Genomic DNA, 12500 nt, shown 5'->3' with positions numbered 1-12500 from the left:
GGCCGTGGATGGTTATATCTCTAAGGCAAGAACTCAAGTCAGTCTTATATAATCAATGGTTGCATCCCCCTGGTCTGACAATAACGCAGATCCTATTGAAAACTGCTGCACGACAAAAAAAAAAAAACACCTATTACCATTGAAATATTTCCCGTCTTCATAAACTCATGATGTATTGGTGAATTATGAAGTACAGCATGTTCTCTAATATCATGGTTTAATTAATTATGTGTTTTCTGCAAGATAAGTGTTGTGTTATTTGTTTATTGGATGCACATTGCACATTACAGGAGTGGCGGGAAAACGTCCCTCGTCAATTGTTTATTGCTCTCCGGCACGTTGATACCATTAGTTTTTTTATCTTATCTAGTTACATGCATTATTGGCCGACAGATTTTTTGTTTTTTCGAGCTGATTCTGAATTTTTCAAGCGGTTTCAAAACATTTTACCAATTTTAGATTAGCCTTTTCTGCATTATTTTTAGGACTGATTCTCTCTCTCTCTCTCTCTCTCTCTCTCTCTCTTTTACAAATCGCAAACGGATATTAATATTGAATTCCTAAACAATTTTGGGGATTGCATTCATGACATGCAAACATACACCTGTGATGTTTCTTTTTATGTAAGAGGAGAAATCGGACCGAGGACAACAAAAACAAACAAAAAATGTCCACTTAGATGCAAGTTCTCGAGCAGGTCCGAGAGAGTTAGCCAAATGAATGGGAAATGCCATATATCCTCCCCTCATATATTCAAGTCATAGGAAGATGAAAATACAGAAGCAGATTGGGAGTTTCTTAGTTTTCCACAGAAACCGCCGTGGTACAGTGGAACCATGTGTGCTTTGGGGTCCGAGGGATCTCCAAGCGCACGGGTTCGAATCCTGTCCGAGTGTAGGTTGGGCTTCCGCACTCGGGGCAACGGTTTCCTTGCGGGTGGGCTTTGAGATAGGAGGTACCCCAAAAAGTATCCCCTTTAGCCCATAAATTCCCGTGAAAAGCCCACATGGTATAAATAAAAAAAAAAGGAAGAATGATTGAGAGTACTGGTTAACACTTACATTAGAGAGGTGGACATAATAGTAATCCTCTTGAACTTCTTGGTAGTGTACCCATCCACTGTAACTTGCAGTGATCTTTCTTAGTAAAAACTTAAGTAATAATTAATATTGTTGCTTGCACCGTTGCTTGACACCATAACAATAGTAACTGTAAAAGAAAGCAAGAAAAAAATAGAAAGAAGGTTCATGGCCTGCTAGTAAAGAGAAGAAAATGAGGTAATTTCATTGCATCACATCACTTGCTTATTTTTGTCATGAAAAACCGTAAGATTCGTTTTATTCTTTCCTTGAGGTGACAGAGAATATGCGTGTGTACTTTTGGATAGTTATACAGAACGTCACTCTCTTATGACACACCAGCTCATCGTTACCGTGTTGACACTTGAGACGCTGCCAGCACTGCCTCATTACTCAGGGCAAGTCGGCAGGAGGCGTGCTATATCGGCAGCATACAAACTTCTCTGATGCATTTAGTAATTTTCTTCCTGCGGCACAACGCAATAATTACAGTCAGACTTCCTTGACATCGTGGTTTAATATGAAGCGTTGCCAGCGCGGTGATGTGATCCAGACAGGCACTCCATGGTGGTGCTTTGTGGGCGCCGATCCTCCAGCCGCCAGGGTCATTGCCAGCTGAGGTGACTAGGCTTGCGGCCGGCCTTGGGGAAACGGAGACATCGCCTCACTCTATCCCTCACACACTTACACACAACACACACACACACACACACACACACACACACACACACACACACACACACACACACACACACACACACACAGATAGAATAATATTATTTATATATATATATATATATATATATATATATATATATATATACATAAATATATATTTATATATATATATATATATATATATATATATATATATATATATATATATATATAGAGAGAGAGAGAGAGAGAGAGAGAGAGAGAGAGAGAGAGAGAGAGAGAGAGAGAGAGAGAGAGAAAATTTATTGATTACAGCAACTTCACACACACACACACACACACACACACACACACACACACACACACACACACACACACTCAAGCCTACTGAGCATTCCATCACAGCGTCGCGGCAGTATAGGTGACCTTGGCCTTCAGAATGGCAGTCGTGATGTGTAGTGCCGGGAGAGAGAGAGAGAGAGAGAGAGAGAGTTGGATTCATGTGACATGGTAAATTCCCACCTTGAGGTAATTGAGATTGACGTAGAGAACACAACGGTCTGTCTTCCTGTGGGTGCGGACGGCGAAGTTTGTGTAGCGGACCCCGGAGGCTTAGAGGTGGTATACGGAGACAGCGGGACTAGACATGTACTTGATGCGTTTGGGGGTGAGTCGCAGTTAGCGGCCACTTACCACATAAACACACACACACACACACACACACACACACACTACTCACCTAAAAGCAGCGATGCCAAGACGAGAGCAGTAACATTAAGACGTAGCGGAGGAGACGACGGTGACTGAAGTAGGTAAGCTGTGGCGCTGGGCAGGGGAGCAGGAGTGACGGCCCGCTGACTGTAGGAAACACGTGACACCACAACTCGCACTCACACCACCACTACGGACGGTCGCAGGGGAGTAGGAAAAGTGAAGGGGAAAGGGAGGACACTGCGCTCTCTCTACACAAGTTCGCGAGGCAAAATCCTTACCACCACCACCTGACAGGGCTCTCAATGCTCCACTGGCGTGTGTGGCGGCGGGCTGGCTGGTTGGGCTGCCGCGGCGGATGAACGAGGAGGGAAGGAGGAAGGGGCCATGTGGGGTATGGAGGGGTCGATGGGTGGAGCTGTTCCTCCCCCGCCGCTATGCCTCTCTTTCCTCTCCTCCCTCCTTCACCCGGTCATCTTCTCTCTCCCACTGTGAATGGTATAATACGCGATATGAATTATCATGTCGTGGAGAGAGAGAGAGAGAGAGAGAGAGAGAGAGAGAGAGAGAGAGAGAGAGAGAGAGACAGGGGTGTGTTTGTCCATCAGTTACACACACACACACACACACACACAAGGCAGTCCGTCAAAACAGGTTCTGACACTCAAGACGAAGTTGAAAGAAGCAGCGTAATTTAGAATGAAGATAATAAGCATGCATAAGTATGAAGGAGAGAGAGAGAGAGAGAATGTGGGTGGTGCCGGATGCAGGGTGTGGGTGGACCTTTTCACGATGGACTTCCCAAATTTCGCCCCTGCCTCGGAACGGATCACAGGACGAGTATCGACGCTTGCCATTCTTGTCCACCAGATGGCAAGGCAGCTCCGGGACTCATGCCGGGATTGTACTGACGTAGGGCTTCCTAGGAAAAGGGTAAATACCAAAAGTTAATGAATATGTGCTGTCTTGTGCTGTCCATTTTTTTTTTCTCTCTCTTATTGATTGACAGTTCCGTAAAAGGTAACCGCATATTTTTCATTGTTTCCTGGTGATGAATGGCACAACTCAGAATAGGTACCAGCTTTATATACGAGATATACAAGGTTACGTCAGCACAAAATAGTTAGCTAGGTAATTTAACTTGATTTCACTCCTTCGCCAGTCTCATTTCTTTGCTCTGTGTTCTGTTATGTAAATATTGTTTGTATTAACGAGAGATAGATAGATGGATGGATGGAGAGAGAGAGAGAGAGAGAGAGAGAGAGAGAGAGAGAGAGAGAGAGAGAGAGAGAGAGAAAGTGCGAGTGTGTGTGGGAAGAAAGTGAGGGAGGTTGAAAGAAGGAAAAAAAAGGAAAAAAAAAGGGAAAGTGACTAGGAGGAGGAGGAGGAGGAGGAGGAGGAGGAGGAGGAGAAGGAGGAAGACGAGGAAAGAGGTCCGGCGGGCAGGAGGTTATGCTGAGCGTGAGAGAAACCTGATATAACTCATTAATAACGTTTATTTAAAGAGAAGAAGAGAAGGAGATGGTGGACAGAGACAGTCATTGTGTATTGAAGGTGTGTGTGTGTGTGTGTGTGTGTGTGTGTGTGTGTGTGTGTGTGTGTGTGTGTGGCTTCAGTTGTAACCCCAGATAATCTAGCATGAAGGTTACAGCAGTCATTGGTTTTGATTCTTCTTTGTAGGCACAGCTCCAGGAAATTGTTGAGTCACCCCCCACTCTCTCTCTCTCTCTCTCTCTCTCTCTCTCTCTCTCTCTCTCTCTCTCTCTCTCTCTCTGGGAATTTAGTGTAACCTGTTTAACTGCACGTTACATAAGTTGTGTTCAGGTGTTCATTTCATTTTGAGTTGACAGCATTTGCATATTTTTTTCATCTTTCTAGTTGCATGTGTATTTAATCATGTTATAGGCTTACTGGATTTAGAGTTTGTGGTGTTTCCTGGCTTTCGTTTGCTTGTTCTTGTTCTTGTTTTTGTTAATTTTCTTTTTTTTTTCTCTGCTCTCTCTTCTTTTTGCCTTCTTTTTCTTCTTCGTCTACTGCTACCACCACCACCACTACTACTACTACTACTACTACTACTACTACTACTACTACTACTACTGTAATTATCATACATTTCTATCATCATCATTATCATCAACACATTCGATCCAGCATCCATCCATTGATCCATCCATATCTCTCACACATTCCTTGATACTGCAATCCACCACAAGTCAATCCATTGCGGTGTTTGTCTGTGCTTTAGAGTCGTGTCCCTTATGTGGTGGAGGTAAAGAGGAAGCGGAGGACGAAGAGAAGGAGGTGAAGGAGGAGGTGGAGGAGACTGAGAAGGAAGTGTGAACATCTTGGTGGGTGTTGTAAGGTCGTGGGTGTAGTTGTTTTATTTCCCTTTGGTGTATGTGTATATAGTTTACTTGGGTATGTGTATGTTCTCAAGGGAAGGTTTTCTATTCGTACCATTATCTGTTTTTAAGGCGTGGCGTTGTGTGTGGTGTGGTGTGTCTCGTGTGTCGCTACAATTCTCTCTGCCGTGTGTGAGCCGAAGCTGGAGAAACTATAGAATGATTCAGTTAATAGATTTTTTTTTTCCGTTTAAAGAAAGCTGACTGACTTGCAAAAAAGGCCACAAAAGAGAGTTTAATTGGTATATTCCATAGAAATTAAGTAGAAAACAATGTTCTTCTTAAAGTAACTAATCCATGTAGTCCTAGTTACGAAATCCTAGTTATTTTTCCTTGCACCATTGACAGGAAATAGCGAGCGGCCAACTCTCTAAACAGACCAGTAAGCTCCCCACCATTACTCTCCGCGTGGTGATGATAAGGTCACAAGAAAGCCTGCCCAAGTATGTGGCTCGGCGCTCGCTGTGTAGCCAGTGGGAACCTGCAAAAAACCGGTGTACGAGGTTGGGGAAAGGTTAGTGGGACGCCAACGCCGAGCACTAACCCGCCCCAGGTGCTGTTGGTGAAAGCCGCCCCCGCGCCAGGGCCCAGCCAGCGTCAGCAGCAGCGTTGTGGCGGCTCTGGGCGGATGCTGTGGATGAATGGAGTGATGCGGGTGGTTGAGGGTGCACCGGTTGGTGTTTGGCTGGGGTTTGGCTGTCTGGCGGCATCAGGAGGACTGAAACGGGTTAGCTGGGGACGTTTGTAACATTGCCTTCGTGTTTCCTCTCGGGCAGGCGGCTATTAAAGTGTCTGGCGGGAAGTGGAGCTCGTATTCACTTTTTTATCTCATCGCTTCAGAGAAAATGTAATGCTGTGTGTTCTTCCTGGTTTTTATGCAACGATTAGCCAGTCAGCGTTATGAAGTAGGGTGAAACATGCCAAGTGGCGGGCAGGGTTACGGTGCCTTGACCCTTACCACAGGAATGCCCTTCTGGGTTGTGAAGGCTCGCACGACTCTTGCGCCCATCATTTTGGACCACTAAGGGATGGAGAGGAAGGGTTCTGGCGAGGCCCCTTTTATGTTCCGTGCAAACCAACAGTCCGCCCTCACCTCCACCTACACCCCTGCCCACCACCATCACCACCACCATGACCGGCGCATCATGTCTGTGGTGCTCGTCTTAACTTGAGAGTTGTTTGTTGTTGTTGTTGTTGTTGTTGTTGTTGTTGTTGTTGTTGTTGTTGTTGTTGTTGTTGTTGTTGTTGTTGTTATTTCTTATTGTGGTTAATGATGTTGGTGCAGCTGCTGCTCCACTGGTTAAGTATAAGTGCAAGACATTTCTTCGCGAATTGTACTGCTTTTCCCCAGACATTTTACCATCTAGTGCGTGATAGTAAGTCTTGTTTATAACTCTGACCTTTAATTCTTATTAGTTAATTAAAACCACCTCAAGGCATTAAATTCTTATGAGTATCTATCGTGAGACACAAATCCTGCATGAGGTGGAAGGTAGGCACAGCAGTAAATAGTGCACTCTTCACTGCTACATTGCACGAGAAGGCAAGGCATTCACCACCAAGGTCAGTTGAAATCCTAAGAGCGTAACTCCTCGGGATACGCATTACGCCGTGTCACCAATCTGCTTGCGGCGCTTCCTTAGAGACAGCACGCCGCAATCTGGAGGAAGTATAGCCATGGTCATCTCTACTTTGTTTTGCGTTTTCTGTCAGTCTTAGAGTTTGTTTCTCCGTCACCCTCTTGCTTCTGTTAGTCAATAAAAAATCTCTTCAGGTTTCATAGTCAACTTAACGCCACTGCTTTTCATTTGAGACCGTAATGAAAAACTGGAACTGATAAGGTAGCTTCAAGGAGGTGTCTTTTCGTAAGCTATCCTTCCATGTTATGGAGCGCCCTAACTAATGGGAGAAACGTTTTGGTTGGCTGGCTATCGATAAGACTGTGGACCTGAACTCTAATATGATCTGCCTACTGTCCCCTAATGAAATCTTGACAGTTGCTAGACTCTGGGCTGATCAGAGGACGGAAGAGTGAAAATTCTTAACATAGTGGAAGGAAATATGGAGCTTTATTTAACTTTGTACCATGATTTTACCTGAGGAGCATTGAATGGGGGATGGGGGAGAGAAGGAGGATGGCGTGGTCTGCATGTCCATTAATTAGACGCGTTGTTTTGAGTTTTGTACATGAAATACAGGCGAGTCTTTATTATTCCTGCAGGTAATTTGAGAACATTGTCTTCATAACAGCGGCGTGGTCTGTATGTCCTTTAAGACGACGTGTTGTTTTGTGGTTTTGCACATGAAATACAAGCGCCTTTTATTATTCTTGCAGGTAATCGGAAAACATTACCTTCACAACGGCGTCTTTCTGTGTCCACCTTTCACAATCAATCAGGTCGTAGTAAGCACCACCCATCACTTCATTCTTCTAAATCTAAGAGGTCGTTGTGTCTCCGTTCAGTTGTCGTCGTGTGGGAGCTGACACTACGGAATGAGCAGCATGACAGCACATCCCGTAACTTCTTTGTCCTTGCAGCTCAGTATCTCTTAGGTCCTCAGCCTGACATCACTCCCCACTACAATGGACGACGTGTGGGTGGTGAACAGGAACACATAAGGCGTTTATTCAGAAACGCTTTGCTCTCTCACCACGATTATTTTCCAAGGCCACAGAGGTGATTAGAGGAGTTTTTAAGAGTGTTTCTCCGGTTAATAATAAAGAAATCTTGTCATTCTGCAGCTAGAACCGTAAAAACACCTTAAAAAAAACTCGTGTAAATTTAAACCCTCTTGAAATAGTGAGGTGAAGCGTAGAAGTGTTTAAGAATACGAGGTGGTGGTGGTGGTGGTGGTGGTGGTGGTGGTGAGTGGGGTGGGCATTGGGATGGAAAGCGACTACGTAATTATAGTTTGCCTGGATACAGGTGGAGAATGTATACAGTCTGGTGGTGGTGGTGGCGGCGGTTTTCCAAGGTCACGCTCTGGGTATGGTGCATCACGACAGGCCACACTCGCCCTTACATTGAATGACCAGAATGACGCTGCGTGTTTTTTAAGGGAGGATTGGTTGAGCCGCGCTGCACACACCGCCTGAACCTTTCCTTCCCTTCCCTTCCTGAGTTCCCTCCGCCATTACTACTTTATACACCTCCCTCTTTAGGTGACACTAGTGGAGTGGTATGTTCTCTGTATGATGCACTGTTTTCATTCACTTGTCTAGAACAGATGTGTCGTCTCTTTCGTGGTGAACTGTTCAATTTTCCGGTTGTTCAACATGAAAAAAAAAAATCTCAGGTTTCTTCGAGATCTTGCCAGTCGAGTACGAGAAAATGTGATGGTGGGTATAAAAAACGATGAACATGGAGAGAGAAGACCGAAAGACCGAGAAAGTAGTGGATTAATAAATAAAGATGTAATGGTTTATGATAGAAATGTGTGGAGAAACTCAACTTGTGCAATTTCACATGAAAGTAGGAAGACGAACATGGAAGTAGAAGTGCTTGCTTACCTCCACACGCCCGCCTGGAGAGCGAGAGGCCTCCTGACGGGGATCCAGTGGCTAGACAGGAATGACCTACGTGTTTACTCGTATCTTGCTGCGGAGAAGGGACAAAAGAGGCCAAGTCACCGGGTGCATTGCTGTATAAGGCGCGAGCACCAGCATTGTGTAGCATGTCTATGTTGCATTAAATGACGAATGCAGGCGACGCCTTCGTGTGGGAAGCTGCTCACTAGTGGGACCAGCGCGGCACAAGGGATGATAGGGCGTTGACCGTCGAAATCCATGCACACGATCTCCCTAATATACTTTAACCTGAGGCTTGTCTTGTTAAGTACCGTTCACTGAGGAACACTGTGGAGTAGAAAAGTCGCAGCGTCTTTTTAACTTTCTTTAATGCAGGAAGGAGGAAAATCCAAGAACAAGGAAAAGAATTAGAATACAAAGGGCAAATAATTATTTCTCCCATAGAAGAAAAGAAAGAGTATTAGATAAGAGACAGATCAGTGTTTGAGATGTTTTGAAACTCAACTTTTAGATCAAGTGCTAGTTCATAAGGGTGATTGTCCCTTACTTATTGTGAGACGGATGGAAAAGCTTCACTTGAGGCGGTGGCGTAGTGAATAAGTTGCTTAACGTGGGATCGGGCAGACGTTCACGCGTAGGTTGGAATCCCACCACATACCGCTTTGAAGTTATGCCATTTGTCGAGTGGTTTAAAGTTACCTACATGTCACCATGATACCCAGATTCTAGGTTACACCAAAAATACGCTTGGCTGGTGATATAGGCCCTAATATGGGCACCACTATAAAAAAAAAAAATTGCCTGCACTACTAATGGGTGGAAGCTGAACAGCGTTTCCCAAGTATACTCTTCAAGAATAAGGGGCTATAGGCCATAACATAAAAAAAAAAATTCTAACACTGAAGTTCAAACACACGCCTGATGATTTCTTAACTGATCTCTTGAGCGTCAGGCTGACAAAGATGTTCCCCTTGACCAGTCTTGTCTGTATAAATAGCACGTGTCTTTGCATCGCCTTCTGAACACTCGTAGTTTGAAATCCTTTCAGCGGACAAAGGTTAGGATTGTATACTGCTTGCAGGACAATGTGGCGCCTCCCTCTGTGGTGTCAATGGTGTTGCTACCCGCTGCGTGTGCCGTGTGAATGTTAAGTACAGTGGTAATACATCTTGTTTATATTCCTTGTGCTTGAATTTACTTTCTCGTCCCTCAATTCGTTTCTTTTTCACGTCGTTGTTCTGTCATCCGTTATGTATACGTGTTATTTATTCCTCCTGCATCCTTTATTTTCTTCTTGCCTTCTCTCCCTCCTTGCCTCCGTCCTTCCTTGATCCTCCCTCCTTGAGTCCGTCCTTCCTTGATCCTCTCTCCTTGCCTCTATCCTTCCTTGCCTTCTCTCCCTCCTCCACGCCTTGACACTTTCTTCCCCCTTTCAGCTTTATATAATCTCATTATTCATTCCATTCACAAATAAAGCCTTCACTCACCATCCCTTCAGACTCTCTCTCTCTCTCTCTCTCTCTCTCTCTCTCTCTCTCTCTCTCTCTCTCTCTCTCTCTCTCTCTCTCTCTCTCTCTCTCTCTCTCCTTAATGATGCCAAGAAATTCACCTAAATTACCTTCTTTCGCCACTCAAAGTGTTAATTAAGTGTCAAGTGTATACCCACGCCAAGCCTCATCCTGCTACATTCTCCCAACACCCCTTTCACGCCCATATTGCATTCCTTTCACCGCTCAGGCCTTGTTGGTGGTAGTGGTGTGTGTGTGTGTGTGTGTGTGTGTGTGTGTGTGTGTGTGTGTGTGTGTGTGTGTGTGTGTGTGTGTGTGTTCTCTGCTTGCTTGATGTTGTTATTGTTGTTGTTGTCCTTCTCTTCTCCTTCTCCTTCTCCTTCTCCTTCTCCTCCTTCTCCTTCTCCTTCTCCTTCTCCTCCTCCTCCACCACCTAAGTCGTAGTGCATGAGTGTGAAGGTTCTTCTGTAATCGTCTAAGGATATCTAAGATTCCTTCCCCTGGAGGTCATGTCTGTTGGTTCGTTTTAATGTTTTCTCGTTTTTTTTTCTTTTTCTTTTTTATATTTGAAAATTATTAGATATCGTGTGTGTGTGGGGAATAGGTTCTCTCTCTCTCTCTCTCTCTCTCTCTCTCTCTCTCTCTCTCTCTCTCTCTCTCTCTCTCTCTCTCTCTCTCTCTCTCTCTCTCTCTCTCTCTCATAATATGTTCTCTCACGTATCAAAATGTTACTTATTTTCCAGACAATACAATATTAAGTCATGTTTTCATTGTGTGATTATGTAATGTCAGATTTCGGTCACGCAGCTTCTCGAAGGAGGAAAAATAAGATGGAGAAGGAGGGGGAAGAGGAGGAGGAGGTAGACGAGAGAGAATACTTAAAGAGGATGATTAGATGAAAAGGAAAAAAAAAACAAGTAAAACACGCCTTGACTAATATATTTTCTCTTAAAGTGACGCTTGTTTAATTGCCTCATGATTGGAAGTGATCGTGGATTCTGAGAGACAGAGAGAGAGAGAGAGAGGGGGGAGGTGGGGGTAAGAGCATGTTATTTTCGCCAAAGGAATGAATGATATGTTATGTATGAAAATGGTATAGAACCTTTGGCTGAATCAGGAAACCCTACCACCTTTCTGCTCACCTGTCTTACTGCTACATACTATGTGCTAAACTGGTCAGAAGTAACTCACAGGCACACACAGGGAGAAGCTTTCCAGTAACGAGGCTGATGCAGAGAACACGCCAACAAAAGAGTCAAGTTGAAACGAATAAAACTTCACCAGAATGTCAAGAATACAAGAGACAAGCAACGTACATTCTCTCTCTCTCTCTCTCTCTCTCTCTCTCTCTCTCTCTCTCTCTCTCTCTCTCTCTCTCTCTCTCTCTCTCTCTCTCTCTCTCTCTCTCTCTCTCTCTCTCTCTCTCTCTCTCTCTCTCTCTCTCTCTCTCTCTCTCTCTTTCAACATCAACATCACACATCTCATATTTATTTACTAACAGTTATCTGATTACTCTGTTGTGCTTCTTACTTTTCATGTTTAATCAGGTTTCCCCCTTGTCTATTTCCCTCCAGTTGAAGTTAGCATGCCTTATCTCAAGACTTTCAACACGCATAGCCCATTTGAGCTCTCAGTGTCATATGTTGATACGTTAATAGTGTTTCTGTCAGATCTACTGCTTGTTCTTTCTCCACCTCTCCTGTTTACAATTCTCTGTCTCATCATCTTCATTTATTCCTGGTTTGCTGTTTTTTTTAAGGGGTTGGTATTTTTAAAGGCCATAAAAACGTGGTAAGGGAAGCTGTAAGAAGCCTTTAGGTGTTCACGTGGTTGATCTTATTTATTTCCACCTCTCATACAGGTTAATGAATTTGTCTTATGTTTTAAAGCTCCCTATTGCTGTTTTTCTAGGGTTGTTATTTTCAAAGGGAGTAAGAACGTGTTAAGGGAAGCTGCAAGAAGCCATCAGGTGTACACGTGGTTGTGCTTGTATATATATCCATCTCTCATACAGGTTAATGAATTTGTCTAATGTTTTAAAGCTCCCTATTGACTCGGTATTGGCAATCTGATCACTGGATTCCATACCATTCGTTTGTCATTCTTTATGAAGACTATTATTTTATATTTTTTTGTTTAGCTTTTATTAAGATTGGACGCATTGTTTTATTTATTTATTTTCTTTCTTTCTTCATTATCTTATTTATTTCCTTCTTCCATCCCAATTACTGACCGTGAAGATTTAGTTTGTCAGTTTTTCTGTGGTCCATATTCTGAAACACTTCCGCGCCGCACCTTCACTATTTTCAAAGGGCTCTAGTTGAAGTGACACGGATTTTTAAGGATGTTTTCTCTAATTCCAGTAACAAGTTAACAAGTTTTCTGCATTAGCAACAGGAAAAATACTCTTTAGAACTCTGCTAATTGTCTCTGTAGTCTTTGGAAGTGGTCGCTGTGAGAGAGGAATCATTTCTGAATATGAAGCTGTGATCCTTATGGTAACTGCGTAAATACCTCTGTCATATTTTCTCTCTCTCTTATGAAGCGCCATTCACAGTAACTGGTTCATCATTTAGCCTTCTTAATGATCAAACAGACTCATTCCTCTGTTATG

The 12500-nt window shown here is 43.8% G+C and overlaps 2 protein-coding genes across 2 annotated transcripts in view; one reads left to right on the top strand and one right to left on the bottom strand.

Annotated features, from left to right (window-relative positions):
- Positions 1–2784, bottom strand: part of LOC123516860 (allene oxide synthase-lipoxygenase protein-like) — a 96719-nt gene extending 93935 nt beyond the window's left edge. The window contains exon 1 of the mRNA XM_045276568.1: positions 2476–2784. The gene's annotated coding sequence lies outside the window, so the exon portion shown is untranslated. The remainder of the gene's footprint in view (positions 1–2475) is intronic.
- Positions 1–12500, top strand: part of LOC123516867 — a 130325-nt gene that overhangs the window by 86722 nt on the left and 31103 nt on the right. The gene's annotated exons all lie outside the window — the stretch shown is intronic.

Source organism: Portunus trituberculatus, chromosome 41 (genome assembly GCF_017591435.1).
Source record: "Portunus trituberculatus isolate SZX2019 chromosome 41, ASM1759143v1, whole genome shotgun sequence".
In the NCBI taxonomy this organism is placed as follows: domain Eukaryota; kingdom Metazoa; phylum Arthropoda; class Malacostraca; order Decapoda; family Portunidae; genus Portunus; species Portunus trituberculatus.
This window is presented reverse-complemented; position numbering and strand designations above follow the sequence as displayed.